Source organism: Ictidomys tridecemlineatus, unplaced genomic scaffold (genome assembly GCF_052094955.1).
Source record: "Ictidomys tridecemlineatus isolate mIctTri1 unplaced genomic scaffold, mIctTri1.hap1 Scaffold_148, whole genome shotgun sequence".
NCBI classification, from domain to species: domain Eukaryota; kingdom Metazoa; phylum Chordata; class Mammalia; order Rodentia; family Sciuridae; genus Ictidomys; species Ictidomys tridecemlineatus.
This window is the reverse complement of record NW_027521306.1, coordinates 602,385-616,742: the sequence shown is the minus strand read 5'-3', so window position 1 is coordinate 616,742 and position 14,358 is coordinate 602,385. Positions and strand designations below refer to the sequence as shown.

The 14,358-nt window shown below is 38.1% G+C and overlaps 1 pseudogene across 1 annotated transcript in view; it reads left to right on the top strand.

Annotated features, from left to right (window-relative positions):
• LOC144372711 (transport and Golgi organization protein 1 homolog) overlaps positions 1 to 14,358 on the top strand; it is a 161,557-nt pseudogene that overhangs the window by 30,181 nt on the left and 117,018 nt on the right. Inside the window, exon 4 of the transcript XR_013432626.1 lies at positions 2,018 to 2,245. The product of XR_013432626.1 is annotated as a transport and Golgi organization protein 1 homolog (transcript). The remainder of the gene's footprint in view (positions 1 to 2,017; positions 2,246 to 14,358) is intronic.

The following is a 14,358-nucleotide window of genomic DNA, read 5'->3' as shown; positions in this document are numbered from 1 at the left end:
ACCAAAATATCAGCCTGGTCTGGCTTAGCTCAGTGGTCTTTTGATTTCTTCCAGTCTGTTTGATGTGGAGGTTTATTGAGATTTATCTACTGAGCTGTTCATAGTTTGTAGGGCTGGGAGCATTGACTATATTATATAAGATTCCATTAGTGACAGAAGAGTGTGGACAGTCTCTGCAGTGTAGATAGTCTAGCCAGTTGTACTGGTCATGATTTTGTTGAAATTTTTAAGACTGTTGTCGAGCTTTTTATTAAATACTCAATGGTTTTTCTTATTTCCCAGTTTATACTCCAAGCCTCAAAGCAGATGTGCTTTGATTGGTTCAATTTAGTAGAAAGTTTCTTAACTTTCAGTATGCAGATTTAAAAACTTTTCCAGTTATTTGGACTAGTTATCATCAAGGGAAGTAAAAATAAAAATATATAGTAATCAATCATAAATATTGCTAGATGGGGAGGTAAACATCATTCCATTATATTGTTTAAGGTGGAAACAGCATTGGCGTATCCAACTTTATAACAAAGCCTGCAGAGGGCTTTCTTATACTTATCTTATGTATTCCTAATAGGAATGTTCAATATGGAAAGTATTATTGTCCTCATTCTAGATGACACACTTGGAGTTTAGATGATTAATTTGCTACATGCCTCATACCTAGTGTGAAGCAGAGCTGGTGTTTGAATTCAAATGTGACTCCTAACCCAGTTATTTTTCCATTACATTAAAGTTTTTTTTTTTTGTTCAATAATATACAGTATTTCTAAAAGTAACAAGAGTTTTGCCAAGCAGTTTTCCAGTGGTTTAATCATGTCCTCTTTCCTGAGAAGTTGAGTAGAATTACTCATGTATACCCTGCAGGAGATAAAAAAAAAAGTGTCATATTAGAGGAATAATGAAACTTATCCATTTTTTTCTCCTTTAGTTGCTTCATGTACAGAATTGGGAAACTACCTGTAGGGCTTTTGTTTGATTGAGTAAGTTAGGAGTTGGCATGAGCAAATGCATGTTAGCATTCATTTGCTCATGTAGGTTTATTGACGTACTCCTGTGTACCAACAATGTGCTAAGCATTAAAAGACACATAAGTGGAAAATCTTTGCTCTTAAGCATCTCAGAATCCAGCAGAGCAGATATGTTCCAAAGTACATGACCATAGTATGGTATAGAGATGGCAAGAAGAAATTTAAAAGCTTGAAATGGAGATAAATGGTATCTCTCAGACAGGCTTCCTATAAGAGTCAGGGTCTGAGCTTGAAAGATGAGTAGAGATTAGCTAGATGAAGAAAAAACTGTGTGGAGAAAGTGAGCCAGGAGAACAGGTGTGGCATAGATGGGTTGGTGTGAATGTGTATCTTCAACCCAGGCTTTCTTGAGCACTTTAATGTGAGTACTCATTTAAAATATTGAGTCATGGAATTCTTCTTGTGGGATATTTTGCAAAGAACTGTGTTTTAAAGAACCCATTTTGGAAAACTGGATGGACCAAGTGGTGAGAAAAGAAAGTTGTGCTTTGGGGAAAATTGAGGCAGGCAAGGAGGATGGAGAGGGATATTGATTACAAGAGAGAGTATAATAGTAGATCTGATAGGACTTGATGGAAAATGAGGGGACCAGGGAAGAGGAAAGATAGTGGAGTTTTGGCTTGGATAGTTTCTGGGACCATTTGTAAAGGTGAAGATTTAGAAAGAACAGATTGTTGAGGGAAGATTTCAAGTTCAGTTTTGCAACTATGTTTTGAGATACTGAGGCATGTGGAGTGGGTCATATCCATTTGGCAGTTAGATATGTGAGTGGAGTCTGGGCTAGATGAAGGAGTCATCTGTGTGGAGATGATATACCATACCAGGAGTGAATGAGATCACCAGTGGGGTGAGGATAGATGCCAGGAGACATCAGTAAGTAAGTGATGTGTGCAGGAAGAGGATCTGTCAGCTCACAAGCATTTCAATAATCTAAAATTGTTTGGGATATGCTTTTCTGTTTCAAGATCCATCAGTTGTGTTTTATTTTGTTACAGAGTGCCTGAATCCACCCATGAAGGAAGTCTATTCTGTGGATTTGCCCTCTCAAGATTCAGGGTAGTCGTGGAGGAGGTGCTTCACCCACACCCTAAGCTCGCCAAGGAGCACAGTGTGATTCCCACCCAGCCCTTCTGAATTCAGTGGGAAAGGTGGAGTCATCTTGCATTGTTAAGTTTTTGAGTGTTGGGTTCCTTAAATGTAACTGGAGAAATAATGAAAGAGAAGTAAGTATTCCACTGGATTAAATGACTTCAATGGATTTTAATTTTCTCGATAAACTGTTATTAAGAAATTGTTTTGGAGATTTACTCCCTGAGTAGGATTAGCTAACCTACATTTTTCATTTGGATAAGTAGTTCTTTAATTAGAAAGCAAGATTGGAGTAATAGTTTCTCCTTGCTTTAAATAGTGTAGAGAAGATATGTGAAACTCCCAAATGAAGGTTTTCCTCCTCACAGTGGTGTGAAGCAGGGAAAACAAGAGGAAGTTATAATGTTAGGGGAAATGGTTCTCTTCATCCAGTGTACCTGTTTTTATCTTCAATTCTGGAAGTCTCTATGGAAGGGTTTTTTACCCCCTTATTCTTGTCATGCTAAGAGTTGCATATTTTCTGGCAAAAAGTTCATTACTGGCTAGGAGTGCACAAGAAATCCTTTGCCAGAGAATTAAGCAAGCAGAAGTGTGTCAAAACAAATATTCTAGTTTGAAAATATAGTCCTGCAGGAGGGGCGGGGATGTGTGGGTAGTGGAGGAGGCCAGGGCATGTTCTAAGATTGAGTATTTATTTCATAAGAATTCTGTGTTCTGAAGGACTGTTGTTTGTAGGAACTCTGGAGGAATCAGGATTGTGCTGCATTAAATGTACTGATGAGCACGGATAGTTTTTCTGGGATTTGGGGTTTGCTCTTGTGTTTAGTGTGCAGCTCATATGATGACAGCCTTTACTATGAGCGAAACATTTTGATAACAGATAGCCTTTTAAATTTAATTCAAGAGGCATTTAACAAAACTTTTGTTTACATGGAAAAACTCTGAGGCTTGAGAATATTAAACACATATAAACAAACATGCACATAAACACCAGTCCACTTCATAAGCATTTATTTGGCTAGGAAATGCCAAATTTATGTAACTCCAATCTTAAAAGTATTTGTTGATTGATTCTAAAAAGCAAAACCTTGTTTTTCCTTCTAACTTTTCCTTCTACCTTTTCCTTGTTACTTTAAAAAAATCATCATATAAATGAATAAGAGCATAGACTGGGTAAATAGAAGTTTTGTATACTTCCTTGCTATATAGTTGCTCAAAACAACTACTAGAGAAGTCACTTTTCAAATTGGAGAAACATTTTTTTAAGTTAGCTGACATTTTCTTTTTTTTTTGTCAGTACCCACTGGGATGGGTGTGGGCGCTAACCATGTTAAGTAAGTTTCAAGATAAAAGTTATTGCTTGCAGAAATGGACTTGAGTTCTTCTACAGGATTTCCTGACTGTATATTTACCTGCAGCTGACATTATTTTCTGAGAGAATTTTTAAAATAAAATATCTGCCTTGTAATATTGCAATAAGTGATCACACATGATAGAATGTATAGATAAAAATAAGCCCTCAAAATAATATTAATAAAATACAGACCCTTCATTCTTTTATCCTTTTGGCAGATTTTAGGTCTGTTGCCATAAGCAGTTCAAGGAACACATGCTTGCATCCAGAGCACTGGGAGGAAGTCTGCCTGCACTTTGATTCCCTGATTTGATACACGTTAGATACTGGAAGAAAGATGAATTAATGTAAATTTCTTTAGTTTTAGTAACTCAGAAGAGTAAAAAATTGTTGAGGGCTTGAAAAGATCATGGTGCACCATTGGAATTTGACTTTAGTAAATGTAACATTTGTTTTCTAAAGAATTATAACAACATACTTAAATTCCAGAACAGTAAGCAAAATAGCTTAAGTTCACTGACTTAAAAAAACATTTTTTATACTGCACGGTTCTAAAATAAATACTTAAAAGAAACAGAGAACAAGCCATTCTATCTTGGATTTCATTTTCCTTCAGATAGAACAGCTAGAACAAACATTCTTGCTAGTTAACATTGCCTGTGTTTTTATGAAGTTAATAACTGACCTGTCAGTCACGCCCTATATAAATACGTTAGTTTAATGCTTTCTGCTTTAGAAGCACTTTTATTTACAAGAGCTGCCAGCCAAGATTTCCAAAGGACTCCATGGGCTGTTTGCTTTGATCTGTTTTGAGGGCTGGTCTCGTTATACCTGTTGGTTTGCTCTTTATGATACCTTTGTGTAATCAGGTATGGGGAGAGCAGATGTGCAGAATAAACACATCTTAAGGAAACCAAAGCTCAAGAAAAATCATGTAATTATGAACCAACAGCTCTAGAAAAGAGAGAGAGAATATTTTCTTAAATCAACTTAGTTGCTATTATGAGAAGAGAACAGATGTCATGATATTCACCCCAGAGAAGCCTCAGCTTTTCTTTTAAATCTCAGCTTCTAATGGATGGAGGTTGTGTGTGTCCCTTACCCCTTAAATTTGTAACTTGCCGAGATGTTGCAGCTCTTCTCAGTTGTCTTTTACCTTTGACCTTTTTTCATTTCCCTAGGAAATGTTTACCACATGTCTCTATCCAAATAATCATTGCTCAGTGGGAATCATTACCTTTGCATTTTGAACTGGAAATGCCTTTTAATGTTTAAGGGAGGTTTCAAAACAGGAGAGCTTTGGATTAGTTGTTTTAAGATTTTGATTTTTGACTTCCCCAGCACTTGAGGGTATTGAATGCTTGATTCAATTTTTTTTTAATCCTTCAGAATGCCATACATATTAGTCAGTGAATGAAAGAATGATGGAAATAAAGAGAAACCAGAGTTCTTGTTTCCAGAATAACCTATTCACCTTTCAATTAATTGTAGCCCTAGCAATTCCTATGCATTATATTCACATATTACTTTTCTTTAGGAATCTGAATGTTTGGACATGTTAATTTGATTATTTTAGTTTGCTTAAAACAGTTTCCCTTACTTTTTTTTTAAACTAGGAATTTTATCATCACTTAACTGAGCTTTAGGAGGAAACGAGATTTCCAGGCATTCAGAGCTCCACTACTTTGGGAGGTTCTCTTTATGCATTTTGTGTTGATTTCACTGACATTTTTTGGTCAGCACTTTTATCCTTTTGTAATACTGGCGTCAATTTTAGATTTCCTGTGGAAGTAAAAAGCAGGTTTTTTATTAATCAGTTTTCTCCTTTCTTGCTCACAAAACTTTCAAACTCTAGTCTTTTAACAGTTATTGCATTTTATTTTGTTTCTAGTTCATATTTTTTAAATACTGGTATCTCTAGGATAACAAAGTATAAAATGCAGCCCCAAATACCCTTGGTTCAGCAGCTTTCCTCAGATAATCACTTGCCAGAGTCAAAGTATTTGGTGAATGTAGAGGTATGTTAAAGCCAGGTTTTAAACTTTTGTTTCCTCTGCAAAGCCTTTGGGGTCAAAGGTGGGAAAGCTCTGAGGTTGCCTGGAGCCAGTGCACAGGAGCACAGTCTTAGTTGTGCTGCCTGCATTGAGGCAGAAGGGTATATAAAACTCTAAAGGGTATAAAACTGCCAAAATTATGGTTTAGCATCTTTGGGCCTTTGGTTGCAGAGCCCTTTGTCAGAAATGGTTGTTGTAGGACAGTCAGAGATCAGGCCAGAGAAGCAAATTAGGAGTAAACTAGGGCAGGACATGCTACAGACAACAAGGAAGAAACTGCCTCTACAATGCACCCAGGGACGCTCCTGAAGTCGCATGGGTCCACTTAGTTGGCAGATTAGCTGCGAGTCCCCTCCAGTGTTTTCCTTTTGCATTCATCCAAGGTTCAAACCTATAATTAAATTTTCTGAACAAAGACCCTATTAACCCACACCATCCAGACTGATGACTAACAGCTCTTCCTTCCAGGTACATAAAGAAACCTGTAATGCTTAAAGGAAAATAAAGACCCTAGTCAGGTTTGTGGGGGAGGGTGAAGTGATGGAGTAGGTGTAGGAGGATTAGATTTGCCTTTCAGAAGTCATTTTTTAGTGCTGTTTAAAATGGATCTTTCAGTATTTATAGCTCTTATTCAGATATGTATGATTTACTGCATGATCTAAAACTTAGTCACAGTGATATGACTTTATTTAAATATCTATGAAAATATGTTGGTTTTTCAACTTTTAACACATTAAAAAAATTGCTCTACTTCTTTTGTGTGGACAGTGTAGACTTACATGAAACTGTTTAGGGAAGACCCAAACACAGTTCATTGTGATACTTCTGGGCCACATCATCAAGTGTCTTACCAGTAATTGGAAATAATTCATTAGTTTGGAGTTTGAGGTCTCCACAGTCTGGCCTGCTCTACACCAGAGCCTTTTGCTGTAGCCTTCTTCACCTTCCATGGCTGCCTTACACATCTCTGCCTTAGCAGTGTGTCAGTCTCTTCCTTCTCCACACATTCTCCTCTTCCTCCTTCAGCCTCGTATGGCCCAGGGAGAGGTGATTCCCATCTGTCCTTCAAGACTGAAGGGCACCTAGAACAGTGTAGGGCTCTTCTCTGCTTTTCTCAGTCTGCAAACATCCTGGTGAGTCCCACTCCTTGTGAAACCAGCCTTGCTGAGAGTCCCTCTTTGGGCTCTCACCAATTGATTTGGCCTCCAGAGCAACAATCTACCACTTCTCTGGCTCTTAGAATGCCAGCCTTTCAATCTGGTTTGCATTTTTTTTGTTTTTCCATTCATTTCTGTCTTATTTTTTAAACTTGATTTAAAGTTCCTTAAGGCCTAGAATTATGTCTTTCTTATATGTGTGACTATGCTTCAGAGCACTTAGCATAGTACATAATACTGGCTTGTCAGTTGGTTGATGGATTGGTGCGTGTCTCAGTCCCAAGGCTTGATGTATTTGCTGTCTTTAAAGATAGTGAGCTATTTTCAGAACCACGGGTACCTTTGTACCAGGTTTATTTTTTGGCTTTGAACTTGGTAGTGGAGATGTTAGGCCCCAGTTCTGCCCAGAAAATCTGTTTTCCAAATTTTTGCATGAACAGAATGGTGTTACAGTCACATCCTGGAGCAGTTTCACCTGGGCACTGCCAACTCTTACTTATGCTGACTGGCTGACCTGTGTTGAGTGTTCCTCAGATATTATTTCAGCTTTCTGGGTTATTTTTATTTTTAATTAAAGGAAAGCTTATTTCTAAGACTTTCTTGGACCAAAGGCAAGTGAATATTCATTAAATGTTTACTTTCTTGACTTTAATTTACTTCAGCAGGTGATAACTTAGGTAGGATTAGGCCTTGACAGTGATATGACAGGGTCCTCGTTCATGGTAGTTATTGGCTTTTCCAATATTAACCTTTTATATATAGCACGAAGCCAGCATTCTGGTGTCCAAACCATATAAGGAACTGGCTTTCTTTTAATTTTGTGTTTTGAGTTTGAGGAAGATGCACAGTATGCCAAGTTGGGACTTTCGAGACTTCAGTGCTTAACTCATTTGATCTGAAAATTACTGGTAAAATTATGACTTTTGCCAACTGTAAAACCAAGTCTAAGTAGTGAATGGCCTGGTACGACTAACACAACATGCTTTAGGCCTCTGAAAGCTTAGACCAGACTCTGAGAAGAGGTTTTCATAGGCAGTAGACAATACTTCACATTCACATAGCATCTTTTCACACTGCTGTATTTATTCATTCAGTAAGTATTTTTTGAGCACTGGCTAGGAGCGAGGCATTGTCCTAGGTTCCTGGGATATAATGATGAGCAATCACCAAATATTCTACTTCTTTGCTATTATTTTGACGTTAATTTCTAGTCTGCTTCCTCTTACTAGAATGTCATCAGCTCCATGGGGAGGAGTTCTTTGTCTTATTCCCTGTTGTATCTCAAGCACCAAGGGCCGGGTCTGACAGAGCAGAAGCTCAGTATTTGTCAAATGTATGAATGAAGGTCTTCAAGGAAGGATTTAAGTGTTGCCATGAGAGCATGTGGGAATGTATGTTAGAGCACGTGGGAATGGTCTGGGGCATCAAGGAAAACACCCAGAGAAAGAAGTAGATAATGGCAGAGAAGAAGGCCAGGAAATGTTTGCCTGGGAGAGAGTGAAGGTGGGGGTGACCGCTTCTGTGTAAAAGCCTGGGGATGAGGTGTGCACAATGCAAGGAGGGACAGCCCGAGGTGAACAGAGGACCTTGTTGGCCAGCTGAGAGCAAAGAAAGTATTTCAAAGCACAGGTATAACAGGATTAGCTTTGTTTAGTATAATAATTTTGACGGCTGCATGGATGATACACTGTAGCTGGATGAGAAGTAAAAGTTGAAGACTGGGGACATCCATTTGTTTACTTGGATGGTTTTGTTTGTTAGAACAGTATTGAGTAAGATACCCAGATTTTGAAATTTTGTGCATCAGTATTTTTTTTTTAATTTTGAAGATCAACATAAAGAATCTTTTTTCTTTTTGCTTCTCAGACTTAATACTTTCAATTGTCATAACTTCAGTTTCATTGATCTTTCTTCCTCCTATTCAAATATGTCTTTGAATCCCTGTAATGTATTTTTCATTTTGGTTACTATAACTTAGTTAATATTTCCATTTTGTTAGTGTATCATTTTCTTGTCTTTGCTCATGTCTTCCTTTAATTCTTGGAGCATCTTTTTATTTTTTGAGCCACATTCCCAGTCCTTTTAAGATTTTTTTAAATTTATTTATTTTCATTAGGTATATATGACAGCAGAATGCATTTTGATTGTATAGAATGCATTGTACACAATTGCAGCACAACTTTCAGTTTTTTGATTGTACATGATATATTATCACATCATATATATGTTATATATATATATATTCACATCATATATATATACATATATATACATGATGTATTGTCACATGTCCCTAGGATAATAAAGTCCATCCCATTCTACCATCTTTCCCACCCCCATATTTCCTTCCCACCCTCCCTTTCCTTCTCTTTACCCAAAGTTTCTCCATTTTTTACATACCCCCATATGGATCAGCATCCACTTATCAGAGAGTAGATTTAGCCTTTGATTTTTTGAGGATTGGCTTAATTCGCTTAGCAGGATAAACTGATTCTTTGAGCATCTTTTTAAATTTTTTTTTGTAGTTGTAGATGGATAGAATGCCTTTATTTATTTTTATGTGGTGCTTAGGATCGAAGCCAGTGCCTCACACATGCTAGGCAAGTAGTCTGCCTGTGAGCTACAGTTCCAGCCCTTCTTTGAGTATCTTTAAGTCAGTTGTTTTAAGGTTGTGATGATGTTGTTTTCCTTTGAATGGGCCACACTCTCCTGTTTCTTGGGATTTTTCTTTTTTTTAAAATCTGGACATTTAAATCTAATAATGTAGCTCTAGAAATCAGATTCTGTCTCTTCTCCAGAATGTGTTGATTTTTTTTTATTGTTGCTGTGCTGGAGATTAGCCTGAAGTATAAGTTTAAGTTCTTTTCAGTTCTTTTTCAACCTGCACCTTTTATTGGATGTGTGTGGTGACTTTCTAAATTTCCTTGTATATGTAGTTGCTTTTTTTAAAATGTCTGACTTTCAATAGGGTAAGAAGTAAAAAATGAATGGGTAGAAAAAATGAATGGGTAGGTTAATAAAAGAAAGAAAAAGGTCTCTGGCTCATTAAATCTCCTAGATTTTTCTTCAATCAGAGGAGGAGGAACTTGGGGGAGGATTACAACAATGGCTGCCTGCCCATGGGTTTGTGTCTCTAAAATCAGAGTTGTATCTGTCAGTAATCAGTATGTAGATCCTCAATTTTTGGACAGAGTTCTTCTTGTCCTATAAATTTGTGCAGGCTCTCCCAGAGAAGATCTGTAGTTACCTGTCGTGAGACTGGTGCATAGGCAGGTGCTACAATGCTGTGAACTGAAATTGGCCAAAATTTACTACTCTCCAAATCTTAAGGTTGACTCCAGAGTTTCAAAATACTTACATTTGATACATTCTGCCAGTGCATTTGTTGTCTGAGGAAACAAGTTCCTGGTGTTTCTTACTTAGCTATCTTCCCAGAATCCTCTCTTCATTTTTTTAAAGAGTTTTATTTTTTATTTTTATTTTTTTATTATTTCATTTTTGTTTTTAACTATTGGGATTATATTTGAGTAAAGTAGTCTATTGCTTTAAAGCTTTAGAAAACAACAGCCTTGGACTAAACTAGTATGTTCATTCTTGTGCTTAACTCTTGTCTGAGCAGTTGTGACAGGCAGAGTAATGGCCCCTAAAGAGACCAAGTCTTAATTCCTGGAACCTGTAAACGTTACCTTGTATGGAATAGATGGAGTGGGGTGTTTGTTAATGTAACTAACTTAAGGGCCTTGAGATAGGGTGATGTATTAGTCTATTTTTTTTTTTTTGTTACTACAAAGAAATACCTAAGGCAGACTAATATTTGGGAGGCTGAAAGTCCAAGTTCAGGTGGCCCAGTTGGTTCCGCTTCTGATGAGGGCTTAATCGTGGACAGCATGAAATGGTAGGGAACATGTGTGGGAGCCAGAGATCACATCACCAAACAGGAAGCCAGAGAGTGATTAGGGGTCTAGAGATTGGACTTGCTCTTATAACAACTCTCGGGAGAGTTCAGGGTTTTATGAATTCTGGGAGCAGCTACTTAATATTAATATCCTTAGGACCTTCCATTAGAGCCCCCACCTCTTAAATAGTGTCTCTCAGCTCCCACCTTGCCACATTGGGACCAAATCTCCAACACGTGAACCTTTGGAGGGTAATATTTTAAAACTATATCCAAGCCATAGCAGGTGACTCTTTTGTATAATTTGGATGGGCCCTAATGTAATCACTTATAGACATGAGGTAGAGGGAGTCTTCAGAGAGAGAAGAGGAAAAAAATGGCATGATTGCAGAGGCAGAGATTGAAACAATGCGACTTCTTATGGTTTGGATATGAGGTGTTCCCCAAAAGCTCGTGATCCTGGAATGTTCAGAGGTAAAATGATCAGATTATGAGAGTTGTGAGCTAATCAATGGATTAATCATTTGAATGGGTTACTAGGTGGTAGCTAAAGGCAGGTAAAGTTGGAGAGGGTGGGTCACTAGAGGTGTGCCCATAGGGATTATGTATTCTGTCCCTGGCTCCTGCTCTCTCCCTGCTTTCTGGCTGCCATCAGCTGAGCAGTGTCCTTCTGCTACACCTCTCTGCCATAATACTCTTCCTCACCTTGGGCTCAGAGCAATTGAGTTGACTGTGGACTAAAACTTTGAAACCATAAGCCAAAAATAAATGTTTTCTCCTGTAAGTTGTTCTGGTTAGGTTTTTGTTCAGGAAATGAAATCTGATTAACATAGCTATAAGCCAAAAAGTGCTGGCAGATACTAGAAGCTGGAAGAGGTAAAGATAAGATTCTCCAGTAGAGCCTCCAGAGGTGTCATGCTGACACCTTGATTTTCATACCATTGACTGCTGGCCTCTGGAGTTGTGTTCCTTATTATCAGCTTTTCTTTTATTTATTATTACTTTTCCCTGAAGTTTAACACAATGCTTTCAGTTTTATGACTATTTCACTTACATATTGCTGCATAACAAACCATCCCTGAGTTTAATGCCTTAAAATAGCAACAATTTATGATTTCTATATTTTTCTTGGCTGACTAGATTCAGCTGGGGGTGGTGGTGGTTTCTTCACTGTGTGATGTCCTATGGAATCACTCAGAAGCTGCATTCATTTGAGACCTCAACCAAGGTTGGAAAGACCAAGATGACTTCACACTTATGTGGCTGCAACTGGAATTGCGGGCATCAGTGACTGGGGACTGACCGGGCTTTAAGAGGATAAACACGGAAGTTGCCATGCTTATTAAGTCCTAAGCCAGAACTAACACAGTGTCACTTCTGCTGCTTTCTGTTGATTAGAGCAGATCACAAGGCATCCCAAGTTGAGGAACAGGGATGAAACAAACATACAGAAAGGAGGATTGTGGGGCTGGGGATATAGCTCAGTTGGCAGAGTGCTTGCCTCAAATGCCCAAGGCCCTGGGTTCAATCCCTAGCATGAGTAAAAATAATAAATAAATAAATAAGGAGGTTTACACAAGGGAAGGTAGGAATTTGCCAGTCATCTCCAGAAAGTATACAACAGACTGTTTAGAAAATGGACTTCAGCAAGAAACATTTTTTTTCTTTCTTTTTTTAAAATATTTTTTGGTAGTTGAACACAATACCTTTCTTTCTTTCTTTCTTTCTTTCTTTCTTTCTTTCTTTCTTTCTTTCTTTCTTTCTTTCTTTCTTTCTTTCTTTCTTTCTCTCTTTCTCTCTTTCTCTCTTTCTCTCTTTCTCTCTCTCTTTCTCTCTGTCTTTCTCTCTTTCTTTCTTCCTTTCTCTCTCTTTCTCTCCTCTCTTTTTCTCTCTCTTTCTCTCTTTCTTTCTTTCTTTCTATGTGGTGGTGAGCATCGAATACCCAGGGCCTTGCACATGTGAGACAAGTGCTCTACCACTGAGCCATAACCCCAGCCCCTTCAGCAAGAAGCATTTTCTAAGAAATAATTTCTGGTGTGAAAACAAATCCATAGAAACTGCCTAAATAGAAACCTGCACACATGAGGCGTTTAAGAGATGCATGTTTTCTCTGGGTGCAGTGGTGTTTACCTGTAATCCCTGTGACTTGGAGGCTGAGGCTGGAGGATTACAAAGTTTGAGGCTAGCCTCAGCAATTTAGCAAGAACCTGTATCAAAATTAACAGCTACCAGTGAAGTGAGTGCAAATATGTTTCTAGGACTGCTTCTGGACCAGTGACTTCCTTGGCAAATGGCGGAGCACTTCCAGAACTAAAACCTTTCACTCCCTCCCTGGATATGGTATTGTGATAGCCAGTTTAGCCATTTGGAAATTCCCCATCTTGAGAGCAGCTTCTGAAAGGGAAGGGTTACAAAAGCATTCACCAAGTCCAGCAATTTCTCAGTCGTCTGCAGAGGATTAGAAGGGAAATGAAGAGACTGGGAGGACAGCTAATCCGTCAGCACTTAGAGACCCTGGAGCAGATCCTTTCCTGGGCTTCCTACATGGTTTGCCTGTAGCTGAATAAAGGGACTTCCTGGTAGAACCACTGCTTGGGTACAAGGGCTTGGTTTTTCTTTTGCTTTTTTATTGCTAGGGTTGAAACCTAGGACCTTGTGTACGATGCTCTTTACTCCTGAGCTATGTCTCTAGCCCAAGGGCTTTGTTGAGTATGAGATTCTGACTGTGAGACTCCTGATTTCTTTCTAATCATTCTTTTCAGTTTCATTTCATTTCATTTAAAAGAAAATTCTTATGTAATTGTTATTCACTCCTTCTTTTACTCATTGCTGCTCTGGGGAATATGTGATGGTGTTGCCTAGTCAGTGGTAGGGATAGGATTCCAAGAACAGAGTCAGAGATGTTCCTCCTGGAGAGGTTCCAAAGCCAAATTTCTCTTTTATGAGTTGTTTCTATTTTTTTATTTTGCATTTGATCATATCCTTTGAAATGCTTGTGTGTGCTTTGTCTTCCTTTGTAAGTTTGTTTCCACTTGGAGGATGTTGTTTTTCTTAAGATGAGCTTGCTATTTTATCAGCAATCAGTGTGGCAAGGAGACAAGCCCTTTTGCTGATTTCTGTCCTCTGAGTTGGTTTTATTAGCCCAAATCTAGGGAGTTGCTCCGTTTTAATAGTTTATTTGGTTTCTATTTGAAACACCAACTGAAAAGCTCTAGGTTTTTGCCTTTAGCCATTGTTTCCATCTAATGACTAGATTTATAGTGTTTGCTCCATGGCCTGTGAATAAGTCCTGTCCTTTTCAAAGCTGGGCATCACCTATGCCTTTGCTGCTGTTGCCCAGCAGTTCCTCAAGCCTGCGGGGTTTTGTTTGCCTTCTCTAGTTTTTTCCTTTTATATCTTTGTGAGTTGCTCCATTGATCTTGGTTCCTGGGATGATTGAGAATGATGTGGGATGTATATATATATAGGGACTAGGGGTGAATATACCTTCTTTTTCCTTAACACATTTTGCAAATTCTTTGTTTTTTTCATTGCATGATTGTTTTCATCATAATAATGCTTTTGTTATGAAGCATATACTTCTGGCATTTTAACTTTTTCTGTTTATGGCCAATCTAGGTTCTTTGACTGGGTTATGAATTAAATTTACATAAGACAGATTAGCAGGACAAATGCTATTTTAATTATGTGCATATACATAGGAGAGTCCCACAAAATATGAGACTGGGCCAGATGACCGAAACTTATGAAGTTTCCCAAGCTCCAGAGAGGAACAGGGATCAGGGAT